The 12,979-nt window shown below is 40.2% G+C and overlaps 1 long non-coding RNA gene across 1 annotated transcript; it reads right to left on the reverse strand.

Annotated features, from left to right (window-relative positions):
• Window positions 1-648: 648 nt before the first annotated feature.
• On the reverse strand, window positions 649-11,670 carry LOC132890432 (uncharacterized). Its single transcript, XR_009655193.1, has 4 exons — window positions 11,537-11,670; window positions 7,091-7,189; window positions 6,766-6,934; window positions 649-5,505 (listed from the first exon to the last, which is right to left on the reverse strand). It is a non-coding gene; the product is annotated as an uncharacterized LOC132890432 (long non-coding RNA).
• Between the last annotated feature and the right edge of the window lie 1,309 nt (window positions 11,671-12,979).

The following is a 12,979-nucleotide window of genomic DNA, read 5'->3' on the forward strand; positions in this document are numbered from 1 at the left end:
TGCCTGACATCTGCTTCAGTCAGCTTTCGTTTTCTGCCTCTTCCTTTACGCATTTTGTCGGTACCAGTCTCGCCAATGGAATCCAAAGCATACTTGACCACACTGTGAGAACACTTTAATGTCTTGCCCTATTTGTCTCAAAGACCATCCAGCATCACGGAGTGCTTTAATGCGCACTCTTTCCTTTTCAGTTCTCTGCATTTTGCCATTTTGAACAGAAGTGAGGAATTTCAAACTGAATTCACGGTTTTTATACCCAAATGTGAGCTGACAACCAGGACGTCTTTGACAAGTCAGAAATTAATCAAGCATAATATTTGAAAATTGAAACTAATTTTTCTACTTAGGAATGCAAGTAAATAACAATTTGGCATTTTAATTAAAAAAAAAAAAAAACACTGTACTTTGCTATTTTAAAAAAAAGCAAATTTAAAAAAATTCAGATAACACTAATTTTATTTTAGCATTAAAAATGTCATTTCAGTTCAAGAATATGCACATACTGGTGGATTAACCATTTCAGAAAAACTATTTTGGTGATCATTACTGTATATTTATGGTTGCTGTGGCATAAACCTTAAATCAAGTGGTGGTCTAATAAATTTGTTAAGCACTGTAGAACGAGAGAACAGTGAAGGAATCAGGCCATGGGATTGTTACTTAATTTTATTTGAGGCATCAGACTCAAATGGAACAGCTGCGTGGCAGACAAATCTCCATCTAAAACAAGACGTGAATATATAAGTGATGCAAGTGTGTGCGTGAGAGAGAGAAAACTGGAATGCAAAAAAAGCCAATCACACCAGTCGTAACATTAAATGGAAAAAATATATATATATTTAAGATCTATCAGTACAAAAGCAGTTGGTGTGAGGAACATCATATAGCAGGATTTGAACTACAAAATAGATTACATTCACAGAGTGTTTGGAAATGTCTCAGGGAGGGGAGAAAAAAAAAGGCAAACTTGTGAGAAAAGGAGTGCTTGTTAAAAAAAAAAATCCAAAACAACAAAACAATAGCATATGTATGTAATAAAATATGTAAATACATCCTACGATATGCTATTGCTTATGGACAGAAGAACCAGGGACACAAACACCTCGATCTCATGCTGCACTCTATCATCAGACCTTAACAGCTAGAACGATATAAACCTAGCACGCAAACCAGTACGAGGGATTCCAGCGCTGGTGTAACACACGTCGCAGTGGGAAAATGGCGTCTGTGCGAGGCGTGTCTAAAAACATCATGGTTTCACGGTATATCAACCAAGCTGAAAAGAATAATTGTGATCTCAAAGTGAAGTGTGACTTACTTTCTTTCACTGTGGCATGACTGCTGGTTTGAGCCAGATGAGTATTTTTGGTTTGGTTTGAGCATTTCAGAAACTGCTGATCTCCTCCTGGGGTTTTCACACACAACAGAATGGTGCGAAAAACAAAAAACATCGAGTGAGTGGGCAACAGTTCTGTGGGTGGAAACAAACACCTTGTTGATAAGAGAGGTCCGAGGAAAATGGACAGATTTGGGGGGGGGTTGTTTTTGCCAGGAAGGATAGAGCAACTCATATAAAATCACTCTTTAGAACCGCGGTGAGCAGAAAAGCATCTCAGCATGCAACAGCTGATGGAAGACCATACTGGGTTCCACTCCTGCAGCCAAGAACAGGGATCTTAGAATCAAGAACAAGTTCCTATTAAAGTGCCCAGCAAGTGAATATGACCATCTTTCTGTAGGATAAGACACACACACACACAAGTTAATTAACATATCCAGGAAAAGGGTGTTTTTAAAAAAAAAAAAAAATCTCTGGATGAACCACAAAGTAGTACTGTGTCTTCACGACGTACATGTGCTTGTCACGCAACCTACATACAGCTTGCTTTAACACAATACTTATCGTCCATGGCATTTTCCTGTCTCGCAAGAACAATATGTCGATGAGGTGATCATTTTGATGTCCTGAGCAGGGTTTTTTCTAGAAAAATCTAGTATGAGGGCGCTCACCATGGCGAGGGAGCGAAGCGACGGGGGGGGGATGGTGCCGGTTGTCCGTCCCCCCTCTGCAGCCTTTGAAAAATTGAGGCTACATTGGGACATTCTGAGGCTATCTGAAAGGGAAATTGTAACAAATTGTCTGCCAACGTTGAAAAAGAAAGAAGTAATCATCTTCTGCCCCGGACAGTCTTTGGCTTTCTTCCGCTTTGTGCCGTGGGATGACATCTTTAAATGCCCAAGTGTCAACAAAAACAACTCGCGAACTACTTCTGTCAAAAGCTCCCGTGCCGGTGGGTGAAAGGTCATTCAGTCTCGAGAAATCTCGCTCTACAAGTCAGCTGACCTTGTATGTAATCCATGTCAAATCTCGCGAGAGCAGCCGCGACAAGTAAACAACTAAGCAACATGGTGCCTCAGTCTGGAAAACGCCAATTCGGATTGTTTTTGCACCGTCTGGCGGTGTATCTACTATGATTGGAATATTTTTGGAGTAATTATAACGTATTTGATGATCAGACACATTGCCACGTGGTGTTGCTGGGATGTTTTCACGGAGAAAAGATCGTTTTGAGAAAGACTGCATGTTGTGCAGTAGCATATAAGCGCATGGCCCAAGTGTGACTTGGGGTTCAATCGGCATTTCAGTAAAGGGGCGCATGCCGAGTGTAAGAGGGCGCAGCGCCCCTGTTCCCCGGTTTAGACGAAAGCCTGCTGGAGGTCGCTTTCCTCCATTTTGGGACCATTTTCCTCCCTCTTGAGGTAAACAGTACAGAAACAGAAAACAGCCGAACGCGAGGGAGGAGCTTTGACTACTTAGCATAACTAAAACTACGTCACACCAAGGAAACATTGTGACTCTGCATCAACCTCGGAGAGTTTTGAGTCACAGGGATGTTTGATATTTGCGAATAGATCCGTGAAACAAAAAAAGACGAATATCTCTTTTCTCTGTTCCCGCTTCTTTCTGTGCAAGATCAAAACATTAGGTGTATAACTCCATACTCGCTACCGTGCAGTCGAGCTCATGCATTCTAAGGCTAAGATAGCTAAGCGCTAGCTAGAATGATTTAGTTATCGGTCCAGAATAATGACATCATCTAACCTTGCTCTATCTATCTTGCAGTTGCACTCACTAGGCAGGCTTTCCTTTTCTTTTCCGCTGGAGGGAGAGACGAGTCCGCTATGTTTGCCCATGCCGACTTGTTTTGGTTAAAAGTAGGTCAAAACGCCCCACGGTGGTCACGTGATATTGTTGCTCACTTGCTTTGACAATCTCCGGAATCATAAAACGCGGGACGCTTTCTATCTCGGCAGAACATTTACACACAGGATACGCGGTGTGTGTGCAGCAGGGAAACGTCTCGAAACTCAACAGCAATAGAAATAGAACATTTTACCCAGAATTCAAATTCGCACTCAGAACCTTTATCATCATGAGTGCTTGTTTGAGTGGGCGTGGCTGTGAGTAGTAGTAAGTCACATGAACATATGTAAATGGAAGCTAATTTGTTTATGGTAAACGATGCGGCTCTGCCACTTGACGTTTTTGTGCTTTTATTTTGAAGAGCACCGCTCTTCTTCTACTACTACTTCCTGTTATTGCTGACGCTAGACTTCCTGCTCCCGTCTCACTGTAACGACATGCTCTTGCTGCTCCAGAGTTGGTAAAACATGCAAACAAATTATTCACTTGTATTCTGTGTTGAAACTTGTGAGAGGTTATTTTATTGTGGTTCGCTTCATTTTTGTCTCGTTTGTATGTCGCATGCAAGGACTGTCACTGCGAGGTGCGCGTGGAAGATAGGCTGCGAGCAAACAGAGCTCAAACTTGGCGCCCTTGGAAGCAGAAGGAGACTAATGGTGTATTCATTGTAAAAAGAACGGTTCATTTTATTTAAAAAAGGAAGGAAACGGTCATTATTTTTATTTAAATAAGAGCTACAACTCATAATAGTTTAAAAGGCTAATTTCGTGTAAAAATTCATGATTTAAGTTTACTGAAATTATCTGTATTAAGTTCAAAAATGTAAACATGATTTCTATGTGGAAATATACTATGGCATTCGTATTTCTTGTCCATTTTATATAGTTTTCACGGTGTCAGAATGCCTGGAGTAAAAAGAGGAGAGAATTAAAAGTTGTGTAATATACTAGGAGCTTCGTTTCCTACAGGATGGAATAATCTTTACCCGTACGTCAGTTCAGATTAGATACTTCCTGGACGTTCGACGTGGCACAATCCTTCCATGTGTATGCATCAAATCCGTCTGCGAATTATTGTACTCGGAAATTTCAAAAGTAGAATTTTTATTTTTGGGCATGGCTCACTTTAAATACGATCCAACAGCCAGCTAAAGGGAGAGACTGTATTTACGTGGTTCGTCTCGGAATGTCAACGATTGCCACAAATTATTTCCGCATGACTTGCGATTAAAAACGAAGACGTTTGATCTGTTGGTATTCTTTGCTCAAGAGAATCAACACCTTGTCACAGAAACAAAAGTTACATGCATTACGAAGTCATTTTAACGAACAGGAAGTGACCATGACTCTGCGCACCGACAATGTTTTGACGTCAAAGGTGTCGGAAAACGGTTCTCGTTTCAGACTTGGAATCCTGTAATCAGAGTTAAATTATTATTTTTTAATAAATCTTGGACGTTTTTTCATCACAGTGGCATCGAGGAAACAAGAGTACGGAAATTAGCTTCTGTATTTTTTTTTTTACGTCAACCGTGAAACCATGATGCTGCAAAAACCCTAGAGACATCTGCATAGATATATGCTGGGGGAGGAGGGGAAAAAAAAAAGATTCTATGGACAACCAAACCAACAAGCAGAACATCGGTACTACTTACAAATCGGAGCCCTCACGGTGTTGGAAGTCGTGCTGTGAAAGCAGGTTTCTTGTGCAACAGTGTAATACCCTGTTTAATACGGTTTTAATAAAATGTTGTACATTCCTAAAAAAAAAAAAAGCAGCCGAGTTTCTAAATGCTCATGCTCACGCTGTAGTCGATGATTTCACATCTTCCTTTATGAGGCTATCAGGTGACGTTGCACAATCTCAGTCAGCTGAAACTGAAACATCGGGTTAATCAATCACCAATACGTCCAACTGCTGAAAGAAATTTGGCACCTAAGAAAGATACGGTTTCACAAACGCTACATGACTTAGCCTGTGTTTGGTGTGTGAAGGTTTTCTGCAGAGCGAGCAAGAGGTGGGAGGGGGAAAAAAAAAAAAAAAAAGATCTGAGCGGTCTGAAGGAAGAAAAATAAATAAATAAAAACATAGAGGCCGATGTCAGAAGCCGGACGGAGTGAGAATGTTCATGTCGCGATGTTTGAGCTTATGTGCAGACGCCTTTTTTCCCTCCACCCCAGTCACCTCCAGGTTAGGAGACTTGAAGTTGGTGGGGTCTTCAACCGTGAGGTTCACTTGGGTCTTGATGCCATCCAGGGTTGTGGACTTCTGAAACCCGAAGTACGACTGCAGACTGAAACCTACCGCAAAAATAAATAAATAAATTGTTTAAAATCAGACATCATCTGTATCTAAAAACCTGGACTCGGATTTAAACCTGAAGTGGGCGTGGCCTCAGCAAAAATGTTTCGTTTTAGTTTTTTTTTTTTTTTTTTTTTAAACTAAATATGAACCCGGCAACACTTAACATCAAACTCCGTACAAGATGAGCTCGAGTAAAATAAAAAAAGTTACACTGAGGACTAGGGCTGTAACGATACACCCAACTTACGATTCGATTCATATCGCGATTTTTGACCCACGATTCGATACGCCCACGATTTTTTTTAAAATGTTTTTTTTAAAGTAGTAAATTTGACTTATTAACATTTACTTACTTACATTAACTATTTAATAACAAATAATTCAGACCACTGCAGAGAATGAGTAATATGTATGCAAAAATGAACAAATGTATATCCAAAGATTGTTTTATTTCTCAAAATAATACCGTTGAGCCGGAAGCTCTGTTTTTTTCGGTTCTGAAAAAGTCATTTTTCCAAATCGTGTAAATCCGTTAAGATTTTTTTTTTTGGGGGGGGGGGGGGGGGGGGGGGCTCTCTCACTGTCTCACTCTCATAGGGCCAATGATTTTCTGTGATCGCGGAAAACAGATGGAAATTACGGAATTTTTATGGTGAAACATTGCTCACGTGTCAAAATGTAACTGCCGCAGAAGGCTTCCGCCCAAGCAGACATGCCTTCAGTGTTGCCAGATATTGCTAACGTTTTCCACCCCAAAATATGTTCAAAACCAGCCAAAAAGCACCTAAACCCGCCCAATCTGGCAACACTGCATGCCTTTCCGGTCAAGTGATTGTGATTGGCTTGTGGCACACCTAGCCAGCCAATGAGCTGCTTGTTTACAGATTCGCTCCCCGCGTCGCAACCAGAATGGTGACCGCTTAAAAGAAATGAATGCTCTGCCAGTGGAGAGTGTGGACGTTGCGTGACTCGCAGAAGATTGTCGCAGGTCGGCGAAAAAACGACTTACTAATAGATATAAAAAAATTAAAGTAATTTAAGTAAGTTTAAAATGTAATTTAAATAAAAAGTAAAGTATTCATAAATTGAAGTTTGGAAGCGCCTCTGTTTTTGGGCTGAGGAGAAGTTTGAAAGGGTGTACCGCGATTCTGCCTTCTTGTATCGCGATACGGATCGTGGCTCTGCGTATCGCGATTTCGATACGCATATTGTTACAGCCCTACTGAGGACAGATTCATGCGCTGCCCGTTTCTCACTCGAGGTGTTGGAATCGGAGCCGGGGTCGGTGGGCGATTTCTGCACGCTGGGACGCGCCCCGAAGAGGCCCCATCGGTCCAGTCCACGTCCACCTCCTTCGTTTCCACCCATGGAGATGCCCGATGTGATCGCTGCTGGAGTCGGATGTGGCGAAGGCTAAAGGGGATCCTGTTTAACAAAACGAGTCAGTCAGTCATCGATCATCCTCATCAGCCACGGAAAAATAACCACGGTGTAAACCTCAAGGATTTTTAGTTTCATTTTATCCCAGATTTCATGTTTATCGTTGGAATTGGAAGTAAATATCTGGGCTGAAACGGATACCTGAGACGAAGTTGGGTCAGATGTGGACGATGAGACAGAGGTCACCGGTGCTGATGTTGAAAGCCTGTCCTCAAAGTCCCCAATAAACATCTTCAACTACTAAAAAACAGAGGAAAAAAAAAAAAATTACGTTAAACATCATCGATTTAAAAACATACAAATGCATATTTACAAAAGTTTTGTCATTGAATTACATCACTCTGGAATTGTACTCGATGGCTTGAACATGTGTAAGTTTTCAAATTCAACTTTATAATAAATCAGCTGTCAAAATTTAATTAAAAAAAAAAGAGCTTTTTTTCGTAATGTGAAACTTTTCCTCACGAGATGACACAGACCCCCGACGACAAGACGACCACAGAACAATCCTGACCCCCAATGACAACAAAATCTTGACGTGAAGCACTGCAGTTCGGCTTTTCCTCGCACTTTGGAGGAAGCACATTTCTTGTTTGTGTTTAACATCTGATACGTGACACGACTGAACATACTAAAGACAAGAGGAATTCAAAATGGCTCCAAATTATTACCGGCAATTAGTTTTTCAAGTCAAACGGAACTAAAGATGAAGATTCCATATTGCACTGAATTATCACTGGTGAACCAGAATATCATTCAGAAGAACAATCGGATCTTCACGACGTCCTCTGAAAGTCTTCTGTTGAGCTACAAAGATTTAAACATGCAAACCCTTGATTTGATTCAGCGAGCTAGTCAGTGTGTCGTTAACTACTTTTAGTTTACAGAAGTCAAATGAAAAACACAGTTAAAAACTTCAATTTCAAACTTTCCTTCAAAAAAAAAAAAAAAAAAAAAAAAGTGTTCACTTTAAATCTAGAATGATCAATTATAGACTTGTTTGATCAACTTTATTCACATTTAAAAGGTCATAGGCAAGGGTCGGAAGTGAAACATAGAATATCAACTTTATTGTCTAGAAGAGCAACCCAAAAAGCGAATTCAATCTTCCTGGTGTCTAATTTGCACCCTAAAATTGAATAAAACAGATAAAATATACTGTTTTTCCCAATTTCCGGAGGTTTGTTTGCATCTCACTTATGCGCACTTTCAACACCACGTGTACGGACTTTGGTCGTGAGAGGTTGTGTAAAATGTCTGAAAGCGATAGCGATTTTGAAGTCGGAACTCTCCAAATTGAATATCGAGAGGTGAAACCGTATATGTATGAACCTATGGCCATTGTGAAGCAATCGGTGAATGTGGCTCACTGGTTTGACCGTGCGGCCTCGGAATCGAACAGCGACTCGGCCGACTCTGATCGCGGCGACCCCGGACCTCAACAAGACTCGCGCCCAAACGATTTATCCTGGTAGTGATGATAAATTCCTACTTTCGTCGTAATACTAAATAAGAGCCCTTTTGAAGAATAATTAAACCGCCCTCCCTAGTGGACATAGGGAACGATTACTGGACAGTGCGCCGGTCGGCCACGTTAGCCTGCCATCCGCGGCATTATACTATTTATAGCCGACTCTCAGCGAGGAAATATCCCTTTGTCTCATTTCCACAATGATTGTACAGGATCCCTCAGGATTCTTGTCAATTGCAAGCAAAAGTAAAAATGTTTCCCTCCAATCTTCTCCTTTTTGCTTGAGCGTTGCTGCTCCGTTTCTTCTTTGACTGCTTGATTTTGTTTCACGCGCACAATCCACTCGCTCCGCCTCTTCTCCATTTTCAGAAAAAGCCAACCCTCTCGCTCCGCCTCTTTTTCGGAAAAAGCCAACCCTCTCGCTCTGCCTCTTCCGGAAAAAGCCAATCCACTCTCTCCGCCTCTTCTCCTCTCTCGGAAAAAGGTAAAAACTTCTTCCTGAACCGGTCCCGTCATTACAGTTCACTGCACAACAATAAAGCATGATTTTTTTGGAAATTCCCGCACGTGCGTCTGCACTCAAGCCGAACGGCAACGTAAGTAAACGGACGTGAACTCAACTCAAGTGGTTTGTTTGACTTAAATGACGTCACACGCCGAGTGGTCACGGAAATAGCCGACAGAAATTCGCCGCGATCCGCACTAACTTATTTTAATTATTACTTATTAACAATACTTCTTGGAACCAGAAGAAAATTACAGAGGGGTTTTTAAACAAAGTTTCAAATGTGCATAAAATTAAAACTGTTGCCTGAGAAACACCCACATGAGAGAACAGGGGCTAAACAGCACACACACACCCCCAAAGCAATGGGGAGCGATGCTACAGTGCCCAGGGAGCAGTTTGGTGTTCGGTGCCCTTCTCAAAGGGGAAAGTGCTGCTCAAATCACTCAACTCCCCTCACATTTTTCCTGCTGTTCCCAGGAATCGAACCAGCAACCCTCAGGGCCCAAGGCTGTTTTCTCGAACCTTCAGGCCATGGCTGCCCATCAACTTTAAAAGTTTCATGATCACAAATTATCACAAGCTGTACCTTGAAAATAAAACTGGCTTTGCAAAGTCATGTAATTTTTTTTTTTCACAACTTTGTTGTACAAATCTGTATTTTGTAGTTTCTATTAATCAGTATGCTAATTAGGCTTCATACTTAGGGCAGCTGATGATCACATCATTTGACATTTTGGATATCTAAGTTTCGTCAAGTTTTCTCAGGTTTTAAGAAAGTGCGCGTGCACGCTGTGGGCTATTCTGAGGTCCAGTGAACAGACTGAGACCAAAACAAAAGCTCTAATTTTATTTATTTTTTAATAAACTTGGCAAGGAACTGTTCAAATAAAACATGGACAGCGACGACGATGTTGTGGAGGAGGTTGTAGAAGGTAATGTGGCCAGCTTTGTTTACAAAATAGCTGGCTAAAGTTTATGCTATTTATTTTAGCCATGCTTACAATCAAGGCTATATCTGTTTACATACTTGTATTATATTAAATTATTACATATTATTTCAGTCTGAGGTTCAGCAGTGACTCAAACGGTTTCCGTTGCCCTGGTCTTAAAATTAGGCTTTACTTTCAGATTCCCTGTACAACCTCATTTGCATGTGCAATTTTGTGACGTCATAACATGTAAACCTTGTGGGGGGGAATGCTGTAGTGCTAAGTTCAAATACATTATTGTTTCTATAGTAACCAGGGAGTATCTGCATAAGGGTTGTTTTACAATCAGGGTACGCAAGCTAAAAATCACATTTAACACTTATTATCTTCAATATCAAAAGGCTTGACTAAAACTTGGTTGTTTATTGTAGCCCTGTGATCGCTCTATTTACCATGCAAAAAAAAAATTAGGTGATAACGTTATTTTTGGTGAATGTATGGCAATATATGTCATAATTAGCAAAATTACTCGTGTCATTTAGAAAAAGTGCTTTTTTGACCACAGGTAGCTCCAAAAGGGATGCACTTAAATCATTCTTTATACCATAAAACACATATTTGGTTCCATATCATTGGAAACATAGTTAAGTTTTAATGTTGAATGCCAGTAAGTTTTCAGACTATTTGGATCGAATTAGTATGGAATTGTGTCAAAAAAATGTCCTCTCCGAGACAGCTAATTTTTCAATATAAAATAACATATCTAAAATGATTATTTTCATCCTAAAATGTGATCAAGATATTGGGACATAAATATTAGAGACAACTAACACAAAGCTTACAGCCTTATATTTAAAAGCACGATGGAAGTAGCGGATTCTGAATTGTCAAAAAAAAAAAAAAGTCCTCTCAGAGAATCACTTCATTTGTTTCTCCCAGCCCTGCTTAAAGCTACACTTAATCTTCTTTATCTTATAGCAGATTACACAAAACTACCATACACACATGTCAAAAAATTACCTGAAATCTGTTCTTTAACTTGTCCTTCACTTAAAAACTGGTACAAGAACCAGTTTGAATTTTGGACTCCTGTGACACAAACTTTGTACCCTGATTGTAAAACAACCCTAAAGGCATTATTAGGTTGAGAAGGGTGTAGTATGGAGGCTTGTGTGTGTATTTGCAGAAAATATTTCCAAATTGCAGAACAAAATTGACATTCTGCAATATTGCAGAACACTAGAAAAAAGTATTTCGACCACTGGTCACTAATATTTTCATAAATAAATATAAATATCCAAACCAAAATCTGTGCTATTTAACAAAGTTCATTTTGTTCTGTAGCACATACAGGAACCACACCGAGATCAGTGCAGAGGGATTCCCTCAGACATTTCCCTCACATTAACAAAAAATCCAACAAGCCCAGAGACCCTTTATTTTTCTCTTTATTCATCCGAACGGATAAATCAAACAATTTATCTTCAGCAACATGCTCTACAGTTTCCACCGGTGATAATTTGATATTTAATGCTATTTTGTTGAAGTTATTTATTATTATTATAAAGATTTTCCATATTAACTAGAGACGTAAACAAGGCCTCAGGTGAAGCCTGAGCTAAATTAGCTAACATGCTACTCGGCTAACAAACTACCAAGGAATTAAACCCCATAATTACCTTTTAAACTGTAGATTTTTGTCTTCATCCGCCTTAATCTGGTCTTCTATTCTGTCCATAGTTTTAAATATTATCCGATATTATTGCTCGATTAGCTCCGCTGGTTCTGTTTCTTTTTCTTCTGGTTTAATGGCGGTTGGCAGCCAGTTTATATGGAGCATTACCGCCACCATCAGGACTGGAGTGTGACTCAGGCGTTCACAATAAAATAAAATAAAAAAATAAATTCTATTCATCAGTCCTGTGTTTTTCAGGAAACTACATAAGTGGTTGAAACAGACTTCTCCTGTGTTTAACTGTAGTATGCTCTGTAGACTGAGCTGGATTTGTTTTTCCTTTCGTTGGAAATACTTGGTCATTTATTTATTGAGGAAAATGATCCAATATTACATATCTGTGAGTGGCAAAAGTATGTGAACCTCTAGGATTAGCAGTTAATTTGAAGGTGAAATGAGAGTCAGATGTTTTCAATCAATGGGATGACAATCAGGTGTGAGTGGGCACCCTGTTTTATTTAAAGAGCAGGGATCTATCAAAGTCTGATCTTCACAACACATGTTTGTGGAAGTGTATCATGGCACGAACAAAGGAGATTTCTGAGGACCTCAGAAAAAGCGTTGTTGATGCTCATCAGGCTGGAAAAGGTTACAAAACCATCTCTAAAGAGTTTGGCTCCACCAATCCACAGTCAGACAGATTGGGTACAAATGGAGGGAATTCAAGACCATTGTTACCCTCCCCAGGAGTGGTCGACCAACAAAGATCACTCCAAAAGCAAGGCGTGTAATAGTCGGCAAGGTCACAAAGGACCCCAGGGTAACTAAAAAGCAACTGAAGACCTCTCTCACATTGACTAATGTTCATGAGTCCACCATCAGGAGAACACTGAACAACAATGGTGTGCATGGCAGGGTTGCAAGGAGAAAGCCACTGCTCTCCAAAAAGAACATTGCTGCTCATCTGCAGTTTGCTAAAGATCACATGGACAAGCCAGAAGGCTATTGGAAAAATGCTTTGTGGATGGATGAGACCAAAATAGAACATTTTGGTTTAAATGAGAAGCATTATGTTTGGAGAAAGGAAAACACTGCATTCCAGCATAAGAACCTTATCCCATCTGTGAAACATGGTGGTGGTAGTATCATGGTTTGGGCCTGTTTTGCTGCATCTGGGCCAGGACGGCTTGCCATCATTGATGGAACAATGAATTCTGAATTATACCAGTGAATTCTAAAGGAAAATGTCAGGACATCTGTCCATGAACTGAATCTCAAGAGAAGGTGGGTCATGCAGCAAGACAACAACCCTAAGCACACAAGTCATTTGACCAAAGAATGGTTAAAGAAGAATAAAGTTAATGTTTTGGAATGGCCAAGTCCTGACCTTAATCCAATGGAAATGTTGTGGAAGGACCTGAAGCGAGCAGTTCATGTGAGGAAACCC

The sequence above is a fragment of the Neoarius graeffei genome, chromosome 8 (assembly GCF_027579695.1).
Source record: "Neoarius graeffei isolate fNeoGra1 chromosome 8, fNeoGra1.pri, whole genome shotgun sequence".
Classification (NCBI taxonomy): Eukaryota; Metazoa; Chordata; class Actinopteri; order Siluriformes; family Ariidae; genus Neoarius; species Neoarius graeffei.